The sequence below is a fragment of the Petaurus breviceps genome, unplaced genomic scaffold (genome assembly GCF_028583685.1).
Source record: "Petaurus breviceps papuanus isolate PSGF00001 unplaced genomic scaffold, PetGlider_PUasm1.0 90925, whole genome shotgun sequence".
NCBI lineage: Eukaryota > Metazoa > Chordata > Mammalia > Diprotodontia > Petauridae > Petaurus > Petaurus breviceps.
The window spans coordinates 1461381-1479383 of record NW_027187380.1 but is presented as its reverse complement, the minus strand read 5'-3'; the positions used below and the strand labels follow the sequence as shown (position 1 = coordinate 1479383).

Below are 18003 nucleotides of genomic sequence, written 5' to 3'. Positions count from 1 at the left end.
TGTCCTACTAACTACATCACCAGGACAGAGAACTTTTACACTGGTAGGAATCTAAAATTCATATGCCCAAGTGTCCAGCAGTTCTGCCTCTCACTCAGAGCTCCCTCATTTTAAGTTGCAGAGGTCACCTTTCAGAGATGCACATCCTCTAACCTTTTGCAAGGTGGGGGTGAGAGTGTCATTAAAGAGAGAGAGGAGAAGAGATAAGGTCCACAGGTAAGAGAAAGCATATTTCCTTCTATGCAACAGGAAATTTTCTACAAGCACAGAGGTATAACTTCCTAGAAGTTAGAAAAATTAAATTAAATCTGATAAGCATCTATTAAATGATTTGTGTGTGCAAGGTATTACAGCTAAGCACTTGAGATTCAAAGACAAAGTCCCAGTTCTGTCAACTAACTTACTGAGTCATCTTGGATAATCATACAACCTCTCTGAGCCCCAATTTCTTCATCTTTAAAAATGAAGAGATTAGACTAAATGATTTCTAAGTTCTCTCACTGCTTTAAAGCTCTATATTTCCAGGGGGGGATGGGAGAGGGAAAAGATGATATCCTTTGGCACTTTTCTCCCTGGGACACTGAGCAGATCTGCTGAAGAATTTCCTAACTTTCTGTCCCCAGATCCAGTAATGTTGATGGTGTCAAGGTGAGACTATGTCACCAGACCACTATAAGTAGCTACCATTGTACAAATATAGACAGAAATGCACACATGGGAATAAGCACATTTATTTGCAAAGATGCCATGTGTGCCTTGGCAGACCATTGGAAGAGCTTATGTTTCTTTGCTTTGTGAAAAAAAAAGTAGGAGCAAAGCAACTTCCAAGGACGTCACACACTTCCCACTGGGACCTGTGGTACATCTAGCCTTTGGGAAAATTCATTTTCTCAGGGAACTTTACATTTTAGTTTATGTTGCTCAAGCAGAACATTCTCATCTACACAAAATTCCTCGGTTTCTAAAACCTGGAAGAGGAGGAGAGAGGAAGAGAGATAAAGAGAAAAAAAACAGTAAGAGAAAACAGAGAAAGACAGGAAAGAGAGAAAAAGAGAAGAGAAGAGAAGAGAAGAGAAGAGAAGAGAAGAGAAGAGATCTGAGAATCAACATGCTTCTTCATACCAAGTGGAAGAATTACAAAATAGAGTCACACAGGATCACTGGCAGAGGAAGACACATGGTGAGGGATTAAGATGATCTACAAAGAAACTGGGAACCAGGATAAAAGCTGCCTTTGGAAAAAGAAGTGCACAAATGGCAAGGATACTCCCCAGCTAATTAGTGTTTCTGTATAAAGACAGAAAATCACAAGTGTGCACAGAGAAGCATTTATGATGACTAGAGCCTCTTCCTCAGACACACCCTACCTAGAGATAAACACATCTCCACAGGTTGTTTGCCCCTGGGTCAACTTGTGTGCACAGGTTGTGTGTTGTGTGTGTAGTGTGTTACATATAGTCAAAGATACTGGGTTGGCACCCTATGTTGTATCTCCAGTAACACAAATGTACCACAACGCAAAGACTCATACTCTCCAAGACATGAGCAGCAGCCCTAAAGCCCCTCAAGTGAGCCTGGTGAAGTGACATTGTTTTTTCCTGTCCAAGCTGGATTTCCTCCAGGAATATCTCAGTTATTTAAATGCAGAAGCTGAAAGTCAATGCTTCCGGTAATATTTGTGGAGACAATTGGGATAAATCTTGACACCCCAGTCATAAAAAGAAGCTGCCCGTGGTGGGTAGCTATCTCCTACCAAGCATATTCAGGCAATGGGTCCCATCTTCCTTTTCTTTTAACTCCTTCAGGAAAGAAAAAAAAAACCCTGAAGATGGGGGGGGGAACCTCAAGAAGAACAAAAGGAGGTATGAACAGTCCTGAGAATGTTTACTAGCAAAAATCTTCAGAAGACATTCCCAAGCATTCATTCCCTTTCCATATCCAGAGAGTTAAGGCCCTAAGTTGTAGCCCTTGTGTAAGTGAATGGGGTGAATGACAGCAAGGAACAAACTGGGACGCCGAACGGACCCTTTCCCTTTTTGTACGCCTGCCAGCAGCACGGAAACACTCTTAGCTTCCATCCCTGAGAGCCTGCCTGCTGCAAAGTTCGCCTGTCAGTTTTGCTGTCGGGAGAACTCTTTGATAAAGAATTGCTCCGAGGTCAAGGAAGCAACAAACCAATTCAGTGCCCGGCTCCCCTCTCTGCCCTCACCCTCTCCTCAGCCCCTTTTTGTCCCCCGCTCCCCAAGACCTCCCCCCCCCCCCACCCGGCCCTGCGGCCCCTCAGGCCACAACTTAGCCCTGGCCCGGTTCAGCCTACCTTGCTGTTAAACTTCCCCAGGTTCAGGATTTTTTCTATCTCGTCTGTCTTTCCACCAGCAACTGTCTTGTTGCCTCAGCAGAGGCTTGATCTTTTAGAGCATCTCCTGGGGATTGGAACCTCCTCCCCACCCCAGCCAGGTCTGAGGGAAAGCACAGACTTGTTCGAAGGAGAGACAGCCAGGGGGAAAATAGTCCCGAGGGAAGAAAACAAGCAAAGAGGGATTGGGAGGGAGGGGGGGGTCAGTGCAAGTAACAGCCAGTCCCCTCCCAGCACCTTTATCTCCACCGCTCCACGATTTCTTTGGCCAGAAGCGGAAATGCGGTTTCTCGAAAGTCAAGGAAGAGAGGAAGAAACCAGGACAAACACGTAAAGGGAAAACCCTAGCCAGATGTGAGGCGCAGTGGAGCCTTGAATGGCTCCCAGTGCATTTTATACAAACAGCAGCAGTTAAGTATTAACTCTGTGTGTGCCCGGGTTGGCAGGGGGAAAATCAACCTCTGCTGTTCCCCGCCACCCCTTGGGAGCCAGCCCAGACTGGAGAATCAGACTTGCAACATCAGAGTATCTGAAAGTCAATCCAGATGTTGTTAGCCTATTTGTGCCTCTGAGAGCTAGGAGGCAGTGGCATCAGGAACCCAGACCAAGGATGTTCAGGGCCAGGCTAACGAGCATCAGAGGCCAGAGACATCAAGTTATGAGATTAGAGGGACTCGGGGTCCAGAAATGCCTGTGACCAAACATGTGAATTTTAAGCTTCCATTCTATGACAAATCTGAATTGGACCCTAGAAGTTTAGGACATCTGAGTGAGGAGAGGATTTGATGCCCTATCTCCATTCCTCACCCAGGAACTAAACCTAATAGTAAGCTCATTAGAAGAGGAGGGATCTGACGGAAGAAACAGTTTTCTGCTATGGCAATGACTCTCTTCCTCTTCTCCTCACCTCTCCTTCCCTCCAAGCCCTATGTAAGAAGTGCTCAGTATGGGCAGAGTATCTCTACTTTAGGCAGCCAATCCTATGTGTACTCTCTCTGGCTATATCTAGGCAGGAGATAAGGCAATATGGTGAACTGGCATTGGGTTCCCAGGGGAAAGATGCTCTCCCTTGCTTTGGTATTTCCTTCCTGGATCTCTACAAATATTTCTCTTTGGAATGCCAAGTACAAACATCTGGGGGGTGGGGGAGGGAATTTTTTTTTAAATGAAGAAGTAGCTACCATACTTGATACACATCTGGCACAGGTGATGTTGTCCTAGAGCTGGGGGTGAGGCAGGAAGTCAAGTATGGATGAGGATCGAAGAACAAAAGGAGATTGATGGTAGATGAGCAATGACTTCCCATGACAGACACACCTATGCTGTGCAGACCATGAGCAAAGTGAGCTGACAGTGCTAACACCATAATGTAGGAGTAAAAGAAGCCAGTAATGCCAAATCCTCATAGGAATTTTAAAATTTTGTCAACTACTTTTCAGTCCTTTTTTTATAGTATGTAAAAACCAATCTATTCTGAATTCAGTGAAGAGTGCCCAGTTTATTTTTAAGGGACATTATTAGGAAATTAAGTGCTTTGGTTTCCTGAGGTTGCTATTCCTGATACAGTTCTAGCTAATGATAAGAATAAGGTCAGATGTCTCACATTCTGTAGGATTTATGTCTAAGACCTGGAAAGTTACATCCTTTATAGATTATTAATTCAGGAAAATTCAAAGATAAAGCCATCTTCATTCCTGTAACTTAAGGAAGTGTGGAAATGAATAAAGACATGAGCCCAACAAACTGACTGATTTTCCTTTAGCTACTTTGTCCTCAGATGGCCTTCCCAACACTGATACCACAGAAAAACTCCACCATAATCTTGAAGGGAAAGGAGGAAGGACAAGGACTCAGTATCTTTATGGAACTGCTGTTAGTTAAGAGAATCCAGGACCTGTCTACAGTCTTCCTGGAATTATGAAATTTTCTGGATTAGGTCCTAGCTAATAAGTCTTGAAATTCCCCCATCTTCCTACCCTGGTAGTACAGACATATTGTAGCAATGGATTAATGCTATGCTTTATTTTTTTCAAATGTTGAATTTATATTAATATTTCTTTGAACATCACCTTTTATGAATATGCCCCCCCCGATTATCCTATCCCACAAATCATCCCTTGAAACAAAGAACAAAAAAGAAAGAAAAAAGCAGTTCAGCAAAAATAACCAACACATCAACCAAGTCTGACAAGCATATGAAATATTCCACATGAAAAGTTCCCCACCTCTAAAAATAAGGGAGGAAGGTGATATGCATTTTCTCATTCTTTCTGTAGGGTCAAATTCAAGCATTATAATTGCACAAAATTCAGTTTGAGTTTTCTGTTCTTTCCATTTTCATTTTTGTACTCACCGTGTATATTGTTTTCCTGGTCATGCCTACTTCATTCTGTATCAATTTATATGTCTTCCTATGCCTCTCTGAATTCTTCATATTTAGGTATAAGAAGAGGGTGATAGGTGGCACCATAGTTAAAGTGGATTTGGAGCTAAAATTTTGCCTCAGATACTTACTAGCTATGTGACCCTGGACAAGTCGTTTAACATGTTGGCCTTGGTTTCCTCATCTGTAAAGTAAGAATAACAGCATCTGTCTCACAGTGTCTTGTGAGAATTAAATGAGGTAGCACTTGTGAAACACTTGACTTAGGTGAATAAAATGGGCATCTACTTTTTGTTTACAGTTCTTTACTGCCACATAAGTGCTGCTATATGAATATTTTGTTGTATGTGGGATTTTTGCTTCTATCTTTGACCTCCTTGAAGCATACACCTAGCAGTGGGATCTGGGCAAATCTAAACATGATATATAAATGTTAGTTATTATAAGTACTATTATTATAATCATTCTTTTTTTTCTGTTCTCTACTCAATATCCTCCATTCAGATGGCATAATTTTCCCTAAAGCACAGGTCAGTCCATTAAAGTCCAGTGTTTCTCTATCACCTCTACTATCAAATACAAAATCCTACATTTGGTGTTCATGATCTTTCATAACTTGGTCCTCCCCACCCCCCAAACTTTCTAGTCTTCTTATACCTTATTCTCCAACACATACTCTTTGATCCATGATAATGGCCTCCTTACTCTTCCCTGAATAAGTTATTACATCTTGGTTCTGACTATTTTCTCTGGCTGTCCTCCATACCTAGGATACATTCCCTTCTCTTCTCTGTCTCCTGGCTTCCCTCAAGTCCCAGCTAAAATTCCACCTTCTATCAGAAGTCTTTCCCAGTTCCTCTTACTTCTACTGCCTTCCCTCTGTTAATTATTTTCTATTTATATTGCATATAGCTTGTTTGTATATATTTGTTTTGCATCTTATCTTCCCCATTAGATTGTGGGCCCCTCTTCTTTGTATTCACAGCTCTTCGAACCATGCCTGTCATAATATTAGGAGCTTAATAAATGCTTATCAACTGACTGACTGAAATGAGCAACTACTTCTTGTTTACAGTTCCTTGTGACCACAATAGTGTTGCTATGTGAATATTTTGGTCTATGTGGAACTTTTTCTTCTATCTTTGACATCAAAACATACACCTAAGCATTGGGATATGAGTCAAAGTGTACATTTTCACCTTTTTTTCTGTTTGGTATAACATCTTTTTTGCTAAGCTCTCCCACAGAGACTATAGATACTGTTACTGAACTTTCAAAAGGCCGATGAAATGTTGTGTAAACGGTAGTCTTAATAATCAGTTTGGGGAGACTATTAAGAGTAAAGGCTTGAGAAAAACTGAAGACACTTTTTCTGTCATGATTGAACAGAAGCTGGAGATAATAAGAAAAAAAAGATAGAGAGGACTTCTTTCTCTTTTTTTGTAGGAAAAAAATGGTTTTGTACATGAGGTATAACACTATAAATTCAAGACAACTCATAGATAAAAAGGTGACCTCCCACAGCTACCACCCATCTCTGCAAAAAGTTTATGTGGAACATCCGTACAGTCAAAACCACCACGCTCTCCCTTGAAATGTCATCCCGGTTTGTGAGGACTTTTTTCTTGATGGAACTTTTAAAATCTTTATCTTAGGAAGAAGATGAAGAGAATTCTTACTCAGGAATTTTTTGTTATCCTGAATGAACTGTGTCCTCAAAAGTGAAGTCATCTGCCATTAACAATTAGGGTTTGAGGTGTCTCTGGTTGTAATCATTCTCACTGCTAAGATACTGTAAATAATTCTTTTTTTATTAGATTTCACTGTTGATAAGTTGTGTATTCAATAACTGTAATATTTACTTAATCTTAGTAGATTAAGACATTTAATATAAAGAGGCATGAGTAACTTATTGGAAAAAGTTAGTTTTTCCAGTTTACTAAATAAATAATATTTGATTAACTTGTAGGAGCTTTGAGAATAGTTAATTAATTGAAAGATATATTGAAACTGTATTAACTAAAGCAGAAATATACAAACATATCTCTGATTTATACTCAAGTTCCAAATAACAAAATAAAATATGGTAGCAAATCAAGTAGCAGGCCTACAAGTGAATATGGTCAATCCCAAATCCTTAAATCTTGCTACAATTCCAAGTTATTTTCCAAAATGTTCAGATCAATTCATCGCTCCACCAACAGTGTATTAATATGCCTATCTTCCTTCAGCCTCTCCAACATTGATGGAATTCCCACCTTTTGTCATCTTAATACTATGATTTTGTTCAAACAAACAAACTAAGCACAAACAAAAAGAGCAAAACATTGGGAAAATTAAATTTTTTGAATGCTTTATTTTTTCTCCTCTAAAAATAATACACTGGAACTTCAGAAGAATACTATTCATTATAGTGGAAAATTCATCATAAGACAGATCCAGAATGGTTTAGTTACCAAAGTATTACAAGAAAAAGCCAAAACTAGGTTTGTTTTTTAAAATTTGGGACAAAAATATTTAGAGGAGGGTGCTCCAGAACACATGTATAGAGAAGTACCTCCTGGTGATTCCATTGCACTGCTTTCCACTGGTCTCTAGAATCCCTATTCCATTATTAACAAACTTCCTTTCATTTTAGACTCTTACTCTTGTGCTCCTTCCATCTTTTGGCATTCATAGTGTGTGGGGTACAGGGATGTCACCCAGCATGTTGGTATTTTGGGGTCTCCAGAGCAACCCTAAACAAACCTCTTAGTGGGTAACCTCTTCATTTTATGGTACCCTGGCCGGGAAACACTGCTAATCTTGAGTTCTTTTCCAGGAAGGGCTGGAAAGTACATAAGCCTCTCTCTTTCCCTAGTTTTGTTTTTTTTTTTTGGGGGGGGGGGGTTCTGTGTATGGGGTTTTTTTGGACCTGACCTCTCAGGTCCCATTAAGTCAGACAGCTAGGAGGCTGTTTTGTGTGCAGCCTGACCTCAGGTTTTCAGTCCTATTTGGTTATTTTGGAGAACATGGACATGTGCAGAGTTTCTGAAGAATGGAAGATAAGGACAAATGCCCCATCTGGAAGTGTAAGTCATCTCTTGGCACTAGGGAACTGGGAAAACTTCAGATACTTTTTTGTGGGATTTTTTGGTTTGTTTTTTGAGTCTTACTCTCAAACATTCCTTTATGGAGGAAGTGGCTTCCAGGCCCTATGCCTGTAGCTCCCAAAAATTCACCTTTGGGTTGTCTAGTTTCTCTGGAGATCTTAAAAAGGAAAAGTTGGGGTCTTTTTTGCAACACTGTTTGGCCTAGGTATAGCCTAAAAGACAATGAATCGTGGCCTGTTTTGGGGACTTTAAAAGAGAAAACTCTCTTGCAGTTAGAATCATACTGTCACAGAGAAGGAAGATGGATAGAAATTGCCTACTTAATGGCTTTTATTGAACTTTCTCAGAACAAGGTTCTCAGGAAAGACTGTGAGATGCTTGAAGCTAGAGCCCCTCCACAGAGGGGCAATGGGGACCAATTAAATTCCTATGGCTTCAGCTCTAGCCCCTCCCCCCTCAGCAACTCCTGTTCAGGTCACTGAGGCAGCTTCCCCAGCCCCTTCTGCTGCACCCCAACCCTTTTCCCCTTGGTTCCCCTTCCCTTTTCCTCTAGCCCAACACCCCTCATTTCCCATCTCCTACACCATCCATGTCTTCTATCCTGCATCTCCCAGCATGGCCCCTTCCCCATCAGGGACCCCTGCTCTGGTCCCAGCCACTGGTCAGGTTGAAGTGCCTCCCTCTGTGACCCCTTCCCATAAGGAAACACCCACTCAGCCCTCAGGCCCTACCCCCGAGGCAGTCATAGAGGTATCTCCTCTTATGACTGCTTCCGCTCCTCAGGTGCCGGCTGACTTTCCCCCTTGCCAGCCAGATTCCCCAGTCTTGCAGTCTGATCCAGTTCAGCCAGCACCCCCCTAGTCACTCTCTCACAGGAAGTGGGACTTCTAATCTCCCTTCCCAAGTCCCTGTCCCTCTAGAACCTTCAGGACTTTTTCCTTTAAGGGAAGCACCTCTCTCATCAGGTGGGACAACTAGAGTGCAGGTCCCATTCTCCATTTCAGATCTCAATCAAATTAAAGAAAAGTTGGGTAAACTCTCTGAAAACCCAACAAGGTTTACTGAAGGCTTTCGGGACTTAACCCTGCAATTTGAGCTTTCTTGTTTTGCATTTTGTGATTTGCATATCCTCTTCTCTACCTGTTGTTCCACTGAGGAGAAGAGAAGAATCTAGGAACAAGCCCTAAAATTTGGAGATCATTTGGCTAGCAATGACCCCCAGAAAATACCCCCCAGGAACAGCTGCTGTTCCCACTAGTGACCCAGGATGAGATTATCAAATCTGGGAGGACAGGGAAAAGAGAGACCATATGGTACTTTGCCTGTTAGAAGGCCGAAGAACTGCATTTCAAAAGCAAGTAAATTATCAGAAAATTAGAGAAATTTCTCAGACAAATCAAGAAAACCCTGCCCTTTTCCTAGATAGACTTGTAGAAGCTATTAAAAAGTATACAAATTTAGATCCTGACTCTATAGAATGGGCAGCAATACTTAACATGTATTTTATTAGTCAATCTGCCTCAGATATCAGGAGGAAACTGCAGAAATTGGCATTGGGACCCCAAACACCTCAGGCCCAATTACTGGAGATGGCCTTTGGAGTCTTTAATAACAGAGACCTGGTTGCAGCAGAGGAGAAAGAACACAAGGAACAAACCAGAGACAGAGAACATGCTCGATTCTTGGCTGCTGCCATGGCCAGGAAAAACCCTTGGAGGAAGCCCAGTCACTTGGGCAGGGGGAAACCTGCTTTTGATGCCACAAAGAGGGTCACTGGTCCAAGGAGTGCCCCTCCAGAGCACCAACCAATGCCTCTAGAACTGTGCCCATCTGACCAGGAGGGACATTGGAGGAAGGATGGTCACTGAGGTAAAAGTGGTAGAGCCACCTCCCACTAATCTGTCCTCTAGTCTTCTCAAGATTCTGAATGGCAGGGAAGCCTGAGGCTTGGCAGTGCTCCCACCTTCTCCATTTCCCTCACTGAGCCCTGGGCAAGCATTGAAATTAAAGGTAAGGTTACCTGCTTTCTGATCGATATGGGAGCTACATTCTCTGTTTTAATTAATTACTCTGGCCCTACTTGTTGGGTCATACCATGTTTCCCTGATAATAAGACACTGTCTTATTATATTTTTTGGACAGAAAAACACCAGAGGGCTTATTTTCAGGGGAGGGCTTATTTTAATGAACATTGACAGCAATTTTAATAAACAGGTAAATGTGAACAAAAAAATGTTCCTTTATTCAATAAGCAAATCACTGGGGAAGAACAGGATGACGCGCTCACTGCTGCAGCTCTGATTGGATGCAGCTAGGAGCGAGGTTTGGGGGGCGGGGAGGGGACGGTGCATACAGAAGGTACCGTAATGTAGCGTGTAGCACAGGGGATCGCCTTCACTACAGTAGCAATCTCAATAGGGCTTATTTTCAGGGGAGGGCTTATTTTAGAGGAATCTTACACAGTAAGGGGAGGGCTTATTTTTGGGATAGGTCTTATTATCGGGGAAACACGGTAGGCATAGAAGGGAAAACTAAAGGATGTGGTGAGACATACCCCCTCCCTTGCGTATTTGGGGATCTGTTGTTTGAACACTCCTTTCTTATGCTCTCCTCTTATCCTTTCCCCTTGTTGGGAAGAGACCTGTTGGTGAAATTGGGAAGCCAATTTTCTCTAGTTAAGCCTCCCAGATCTCCCCATGTTCCCTCAGAAGTGTGGGAGATACTTGATTCAATAGCTGGGATCAGGAAATTCCTGGGTGAGCTACTTCTGCCATGCCAGCATTTGTTTTTGACTCCTAGATCCTAAAGTGTTCCCCCAGAGTGGTCTATATCCAATTAAATCCAAAGCCTGGGAGGGACTGCAATCAAGTTAATTGCTACTCAAGGCCCAGACCACCAGGTGAAAGCTTTTGAAAATTTGAAAACTAAATTGACCACCCCTCCTGCTTTACCCAATCTGGAAGAAACCTTTTACTCTCTGTAATGATGGAAGGAGAGAACAGGCTTTGGGAGTTGTTGCCTGTTTTTGAAAACTATTAGATTCGGTGACTGCTATTGCTTTCCATGTGCTCAATGTCCATAGAGCAGTTTAGAAAGGAAAGGGATGTCTGACAGCATTTTAGCCTTGCCAGTCATCTTTAATTCCTACCAGGGAAATTGTCTTTTCTCTATTCTTTTTTTGATGCCTGTTTGGTCTTTGTTTGCTTAACCTCTTTGCCAGGTTTGTCTCCTCCAGGGTCCAAGCCATCAACCTCTGGATGACCACTAAGCTATGGAAATCTCCGACTGAATCCAAGTTCTCCAGTCCACTGGACTTGGCATCATCCATGTCCCAGAGTCTGACCCCTTGAATGTGAAGTCTGACTCCCATGAATGGGACCCAGAGAGGCAGGGACAGCCCTATGCCCCTTGCCAGCAGGAAGCACTTTCAGAAGCTGAGACCTTCACCCTTTACCCCAAAGGAATTTGGGTCCCATATGTTTGAGGGGGGAATGATGAGGTATGGGCTCTGGGAGCCCCCTCAAGCTCTCCTTGAGTCCTTGAGACTCTTGATTAAATTGTCTCATTTGAAGAGGCATTTGCATGAGGCAATAAGCCTTACATTATGGCTGAGCCCAGATCTCTAGCCTGGTTATTAATCATTAACTATTAGCCTGGCCCTCCACTGTTCATTTACTTCCCACCCTTGAGCCTATCAAAATATCAATACACCCTTTAAATGGCCTAGCCCACCATTGTCTGCAGCCTCCAGCTACTTCCTACCCTTAATCACTCATTGACCTCATTAACTCCTCCTGAAGACCCTCCCCAAACTCCTCCTCTAGACCACCCCTAGATTCCTCCCACAACCTTCTGTATATAAGACCCCATCTCGGGGCGGCCAGGTAGCACAGCAAGTAAGAGCACCGGCTCCAGTGTTAAGAAGACCTGGAAATCGAATCCCGGGCGCACCCACCCAGAAACACCTGGCCATGTAACCTTAAGCAAGTTACTTAACCCCGATTGCTTAAAAAAAAAAAAAAAAGACCCCATCTCACACCATGTGGTGTGATAGCACCAGAGAATGCCATAGAATAGTGAGAGTGCCATAGAATGACCTAGCACAGACTTACTGTGTCTAATGCAAGTGAACTTGTGATAAATTTTACTTTTCTTTGCCTGAGAAGACTTGAGTCGAATTCATTTGACAGGACCCTGTGGGTTGGTATTTTGGGGTCTCCAGAGCAACCCTAACTCTCTTAGTGGGTAACCTCTTCACTACCCCCAAAATATTAAATGTCAGTGGTGTCTTGAGGAAAGAACAGGTAGTTTTATTCAGTTCTCACAAGAAGAGGGCATCCCTTCCACCAGTACAAACCAGCAAAATGAGGCATGTTACAGAAGACAGAGCAAGAATTTATACCCTAATACAGTCAAGCCTCCTCCTACCACTGTCCTTTCTCCAATTGACTAGGAGGCAGACTTAGACTTACAATCTGAGCTCAAAATCTTCTCCAATGGCAAAGAACAAAGAAGCCCAGCCACTATCCCTTAATTGGCTGGGAGGCAGGCTTACAGTCTCAGCTTGACAAAGGCCAGGAACAGGGAAACAGGGTATTGTTTATGTCCTTATTTGGCAAATGCTAAGGCAAGGAAGAGGAAAAGGTTGCAAGCAAGGGTGGATGTCAAAAAAACCCAAAAGGGCTTAATGCTGATAAGGCTGGTGTAGAAAGCAAGGGTGGAAGTCCTAAGACTCTAAAGGGCTTAATGCTGATGTGGCAGTAATAAAGAAGGGGGAAGGGTGAAACTGAAACTCAGGCCTGTTCCTCCCCCCAAAAAACCTTACTAGACTTCAGAATATAGGCTGAGAAGTTTTCACCTTTCCCACTCAATAGAGATCTGGATCCTTCCAGAAGACATTGCATCCCTAGGCATACTTTCTAGTACTGGTCCTACCTTCCCTCATGCCTCCTGATACACTACTATTAGAAGATAAATTAGCATATTCCTTGCTACTCTGCCACTTTGAGACGCTCCTTTTGCTCAGCAACCTCTCCTTCTTTGAGGTTCATTGCTAGCTTATACATATTGTACATTTAAACTCTAGTCATCTAAAGATTACTCCCCTGAGCCAATGCAGACAGCTTTCCCAAGAATCCGGATCTGGCCTCTATTGGGACAGTTTCTTTTCTGGAGAAATTAAACTAGAGGACCAATGGAAAATGTGGCCCCCTCCTCTTTGTGACTATGGCCTTGATTATAGGAAGTCCCTATTAACTCTGTTAAATTGTTAATTGTTATTGATCCCCACTACCAGCCCTTGGGAACAGAACTGACTGACCTATATGATTTGGCCTGGCAGTGTCAAGGGTTTGACACATGCACAAAAGAAGTGGGGAATGTTATACCTGGCTTTCCCATGCTCAGGGAAGTGAGCAGACTGCCAGGTCAGTTCCACCCTCCCCCAACAGGTGTCTGCTTTTACCCAGTCAGGTCACCTCCACAGAGGTGGGTGGGCTTCTGAGACTTTGCACCAGCAGAAATTTCGAGTTGTGTACTGACCAATCACTGTTCTTGGCCTCTGCAAGTTTCTGCTTGAGTAATACCTAACCATTGGCCATGTGGCATCCCTTTAAAAGTCGACACATTGTCCATGCAGACTCACTGTTCAATTTGGGCCTAACCCCCCGAACAGTCCCATGGGAAATAAAATCCACTTTCAAATTTTACTCTTGGGGGTCTCTTGTCTTGCTCCTCTGGCACAACATTTTACCCAGCCCAGAATCCAGTGGAACTATCTACTAGATTCCAGATCATTCTCTCTCCTTTCTCAATGTGTTCAGCATCTGATTTGCATTCAAAAAATTCATCATAAGACAGATCCAAGCTGGTTATTGGTTTTCATTCAGAAAGTTGATCATAAGACAGAACCAAGGTTGAGTCTCAGGTTCAACCCTTATTCTAAAGGGGACAAAACATACATTAATGTTACCTCAGATATCCTGGTCTTCTTGTTTTTTCAAGTCTGTTGTTGAGTAAATTTATTTTCTTAGAGGATATATGTGATGAAGTACAGGCTCTGGGAACCCCCTTGAGCTCTCCTTGAATCTTCCCACATTAGGTATTTGCCTGAGGCCATCAGCCTTTCATTATAGCTCTGCCAAATCTCTGTTACTAGCCTAGCCCTCCATTATCCATCTATCCCCCTCACCCTTGATCCTCCCAAAATATCTATGCACAAATCTGTTACCCTTAAACTAGCCTAGCCCTCCATTGTCTGTCATCTCCAGGTAACCTCCAGCTATTTCCCCCCCTTAATCTTTCATTACTGGAGTCTGACCTCATTTGACTGAAGACCCTCCCCAAACACTTCCTCTAGACCCCTAAATCCTCTCACAACCTTTCTGTATATAAACTCCATCTTGCCTTCATGAGGAGGCCAAGAATTATCTAGTGCAGACTCACTCTGTGTCAGATTATTCTGGCCCGCTTGTCCTACACAAGCATCACAGGTACTAGGGCTCCTTAAGAATCTTCCCATTATGGCGAACCTTTAATAAACTTTGCTTTTCTTTGGCTGAGAGAAGACTTCAGTCAAATTTATTTGGCAGGACCTGGCATGTCGGTATTTTGGGGTTTTGAGCACCCCTAAACCCTGATGTCAACACATGGACTATACATGTCTCGTTTCATTTGAACCCCAAAGCCTGAACTATTAAACAGACCTGATCCAGAAATGACCCACAATAGTTAATGTTTAGAATCATTTTGTGACTGATTTATATGGTTGAAGTCAGGGAGAAAAGGAGGGGAAGTGTTTGGGTGGCCTGAATGAGAATATGGCACCTGAAGGCCATATGCATGTGATAAATTATCTCAATGGTGTGGAAAGGAGATGATCTTCACTGATTCAATGGAATTAGCTCAATGGGTACTCAAGAAGGCTGACAGGTAGAATTAAGGTACCACTAGTGCCAGTATTAGTTGGTTATTGTTGATGGCCCTAGAAAAGTTGTACTGCCTAAATAAGAAGAAAAATGTGTAGACTCACTGAATTCAAAGAATTCAATTCAAGTCAAGGAAGATAGTAGAAGTAGGAGTGAGGATAAAAGAACTAGGTTTTTACCCTAGTGGTAGAGTCTTGGTCTTCCCCAATGCTTCCCACTATGGGGGAGGGGGGGAGGGAGGGGCTTCTTCCAATCAGTCAGGGAGGGCAGGCAGGCTTTCACCACCCTAGAACTCAGGGGCTTGCAGGCCAAGCTTAAAAACAACCTGATAAGTCACCAGAATAATGGTTTGCAAGGATATGGCTGTAAATCTCACAGAAAATCTTAAACTCTAAACATCCAAAATAAAACCTGTTATCTTTCCCTCCATACCCTGCCCCTTCCTCCCACTTCCCTGTTATTATAGAGGGCAACACCATCTTCCCAGGCCCTCTGGCTCTCATCCTGGAGTCCTTACTATTTCTCACTATCCCTCCACTCACCTCCCATATCTAAGCTCTTGCCAAGGCCTGGCAATGTCACCTTTGTAACATCTCTCAAATAAACTATCTTCTACCTCTGATACTGCCACCACTCTTGTGCAGGTCCTCATCACCTCATGCCTGGATTATGGCAATAACCTGCTGGTGGGCCACCCAATTCTCCATTCAACTGACAGTGATTTTCCGAAAGTGCAGGTGTGACTATGTCATCTCCCAATAAACTCCAGTGGAAAAGAGGGAGGGAATATTTATATAGTGTCTACTATGTTCTGGGCATTGTGCTAAGCACTTTAACAAATATTATCTCATTTGATCCTCACAAAAAACTGTGAGGTGGGTACTGTTATTATGCCCATTTTACAGTTGAGGAACCTGAGTCATACAGAAGTTAAGTGACTTGCTTAGAATCACACAACTAATAAGTATCTGAATTCAAATTTGAACTCAAGTCTTCCTCAGTCCAGGACCAGTGCTCTTATCCACTGTGCTAACAGCTACCTTCAGGATCAAATACAAAAATCCTCTGGTGTTCAAAGCCCTTCATAAATTTAACCTCCTCCTCAATTTTGGACATGACTGAAACAACTGAAAAACAACAACCCTTCTAATCTTCTTATATCTTACTCCCTGACACATACTTTTCGATCCAATGGCATTGGTCTCCTTGCTATTCCAGGAACCAGACACTCTGGTATTTTCTCTGACTGTCTCCCCAGCCTAGAATGCTTTCCTTCTTCATATCTGCCTGCTGTCTTCCCTGGCTTCCATTAAGGCCCAACTAAAAATCCGCCTTAATTCTAGCACCTCCTCCCTCTTATTTACTTCCTATTTATCATATATCTAGCCTGTTTGTACATATTTGTTTGCTTATTGTCTCCCTAATTACATCCTAAACTCCTGGAGAACAGGGACTGTCACGTAGTAGGTACTTCCTAAATGTTGTTGAATAACTTTTGTAAAGCCAAAGTGGCAACAAGATTAGGGCATGGGTCTCCACTGCTACATCATCATCCTTATATGGGCAGAAAAACTGGTCAAATTTGATTTAAAAAATGTTGGTTTTGCCAAATGGGCCTGGAACATTCAGGAGATGGCAGAATAAGGCATAGCACTTGCTACCCTTCTCAGAGAATGGAGGATAGTGATACCCTCTCCTGATAAGAATTTGGGATATGGCTCCTGAAACAAGAGATTGATAAGATGGCCAACTTGTGGGATACTAGTAAAGCCACATCTTAAAACAATAAGGGCTATTTTATTTTGCTTTACTCAACATTAAGTCATCCCCTAAATATCTTGCCCCACTTGGAAGTGTTGAGCTACACAAGTCATGGCATCCAAACTTGAGTGGCTTCCAGAATGAGACTCTCTAGGTAAAGAACAGGTATTCTTTGAGATCTAGGCCATTCTAACGCTAAGACTTGCAAAGGACTAAAGTGGAATCAAAGAGTCCTGGAAAGAGAAAGGAAAAATTACCAAATATAAAAGAGGCTTCTGAAAAACAGTAGACAAGCTACTTTCACACCTTGCCCCACAGTAGGGGCAAGAAATTCCTGAGAGCAAACCACCAATGAAAGTGGCATGCTTTCTTAAGGTGTAGCACCCCTGATTACAAAGTTTGATTCTACCTTTTGGAATGTGCATCTATAACAAATTAGCACCACTCTACAAAGGGGGAATGTTGTTGTTTTTTTTTCTGTAGTTTCTTGTATTTGTAAATTAATTTGGTTAGTATTGTCATTTGTATTATATTGGTCCAGTCCAAACATGAGAATCTCTCCAATTATTTGTATATTTATTTTTATAACTGTATTCATGTAATTCCTGTTTGTGTCCTAGTAGGTAAACTCCCAGGTATTTTATATATTCCATAGTTATTATAAATGGATTCTCTCTCTTCCTTTAAGTCTTTGTTAGTAATATGTAGAAAAGCTGATGATTTATGTGAAGTTTTTCTATATCCTGCTACTTTGCTGAAATTAACTTTTTGGGTTAATTTTTAGTTTAATCCTAGGATTCTTGTAAACCATGCACAAAAAGCTGTAATCTTGTTTCATCTTTGCTTATGATTTTCCCCCAATTTCTTTTTCTTATCTTATTGTTATTGCTAATATTTCCAGAACAATATCAAACAATTATGATGACAATTGATATCCTTGCTTTACCTCTAACCCTATTAGAAAGGCTACTTGGATTTCTTCATAACAGGTAATACTAGCTCTTGGTTTTAGATAGTCTATTAAAAATAATAAGAAAAGTTCCATTTATTCCTATACTTTTTTAGTATATTTAATATAACTAGGTATTTTATTTTGTCAAGTTATTTTTGCATCTAATAATAACATCATGCAATTTTTTTCTTGCTTTTGTCTGTTTTGGTCTATTTTATTTGTAGGTTTCCTAATATTGAACCAATCTTGCATTCTTGGTATAAATACAGCCTAGTTAGTTATAGTATATAATGTTGTTGCTGTAGCTTCTTTGCTTAGTTAGTTTTATTTGATTTTTGAATAAACATCATTAAGAATCTTTGGTTCCTATAGTTTTTTTTTCTGATTTATCTCTACCTGGTTTAAATGTCAGAACAATATTTTTGCCATAATATTTTTTAGGATCCTTTCTCTAATTCATTTAATGGCAATAGGAATTAAATTGCAGTTTTACTGACATAGGGAATTCCTATATTCCTTTTTCTGGCCTATAG

The 18003-nt window shown here is 41.8% G+C and overlaps 2 protein-coding genes across 11 annotated transcripts in view; one reads left to right on the top strand and one right to left on the bottom strand.

The window, feature by feature from the left end:
* The window catches only part of TIMP2 (TIMP metallopeptidase inhibitor 2), a 321405-nt gene that overhangs the window by 24586 nt on the left and 278816 nt on the right, over positions 1–18003 (top strand). The window lies entirely within an intron of this gene.
* The window catches only part of C1QTNF1 (C1q and TNF related 1), an 85086-nt gene that overhangs the window by 32755 nt on the left and 34328 nt on the right, over positions 1–18003 (bottom strand). For 7 of the 10 annotated variants that reach the window (XM_069076054.1, XM_069076055.1, XM_069076053.1 and 4 more), the window contains exon 1: positions 2318–2586. The exons of 2 other annotated variants lie outside the window; for them this stretch is intronic. The gene's annotated coding sequence lies outside the window, so the exon portion shown is untranslated. One more of the 10 variants, XM_069076057.1, reaches the window with a different exon arrangement.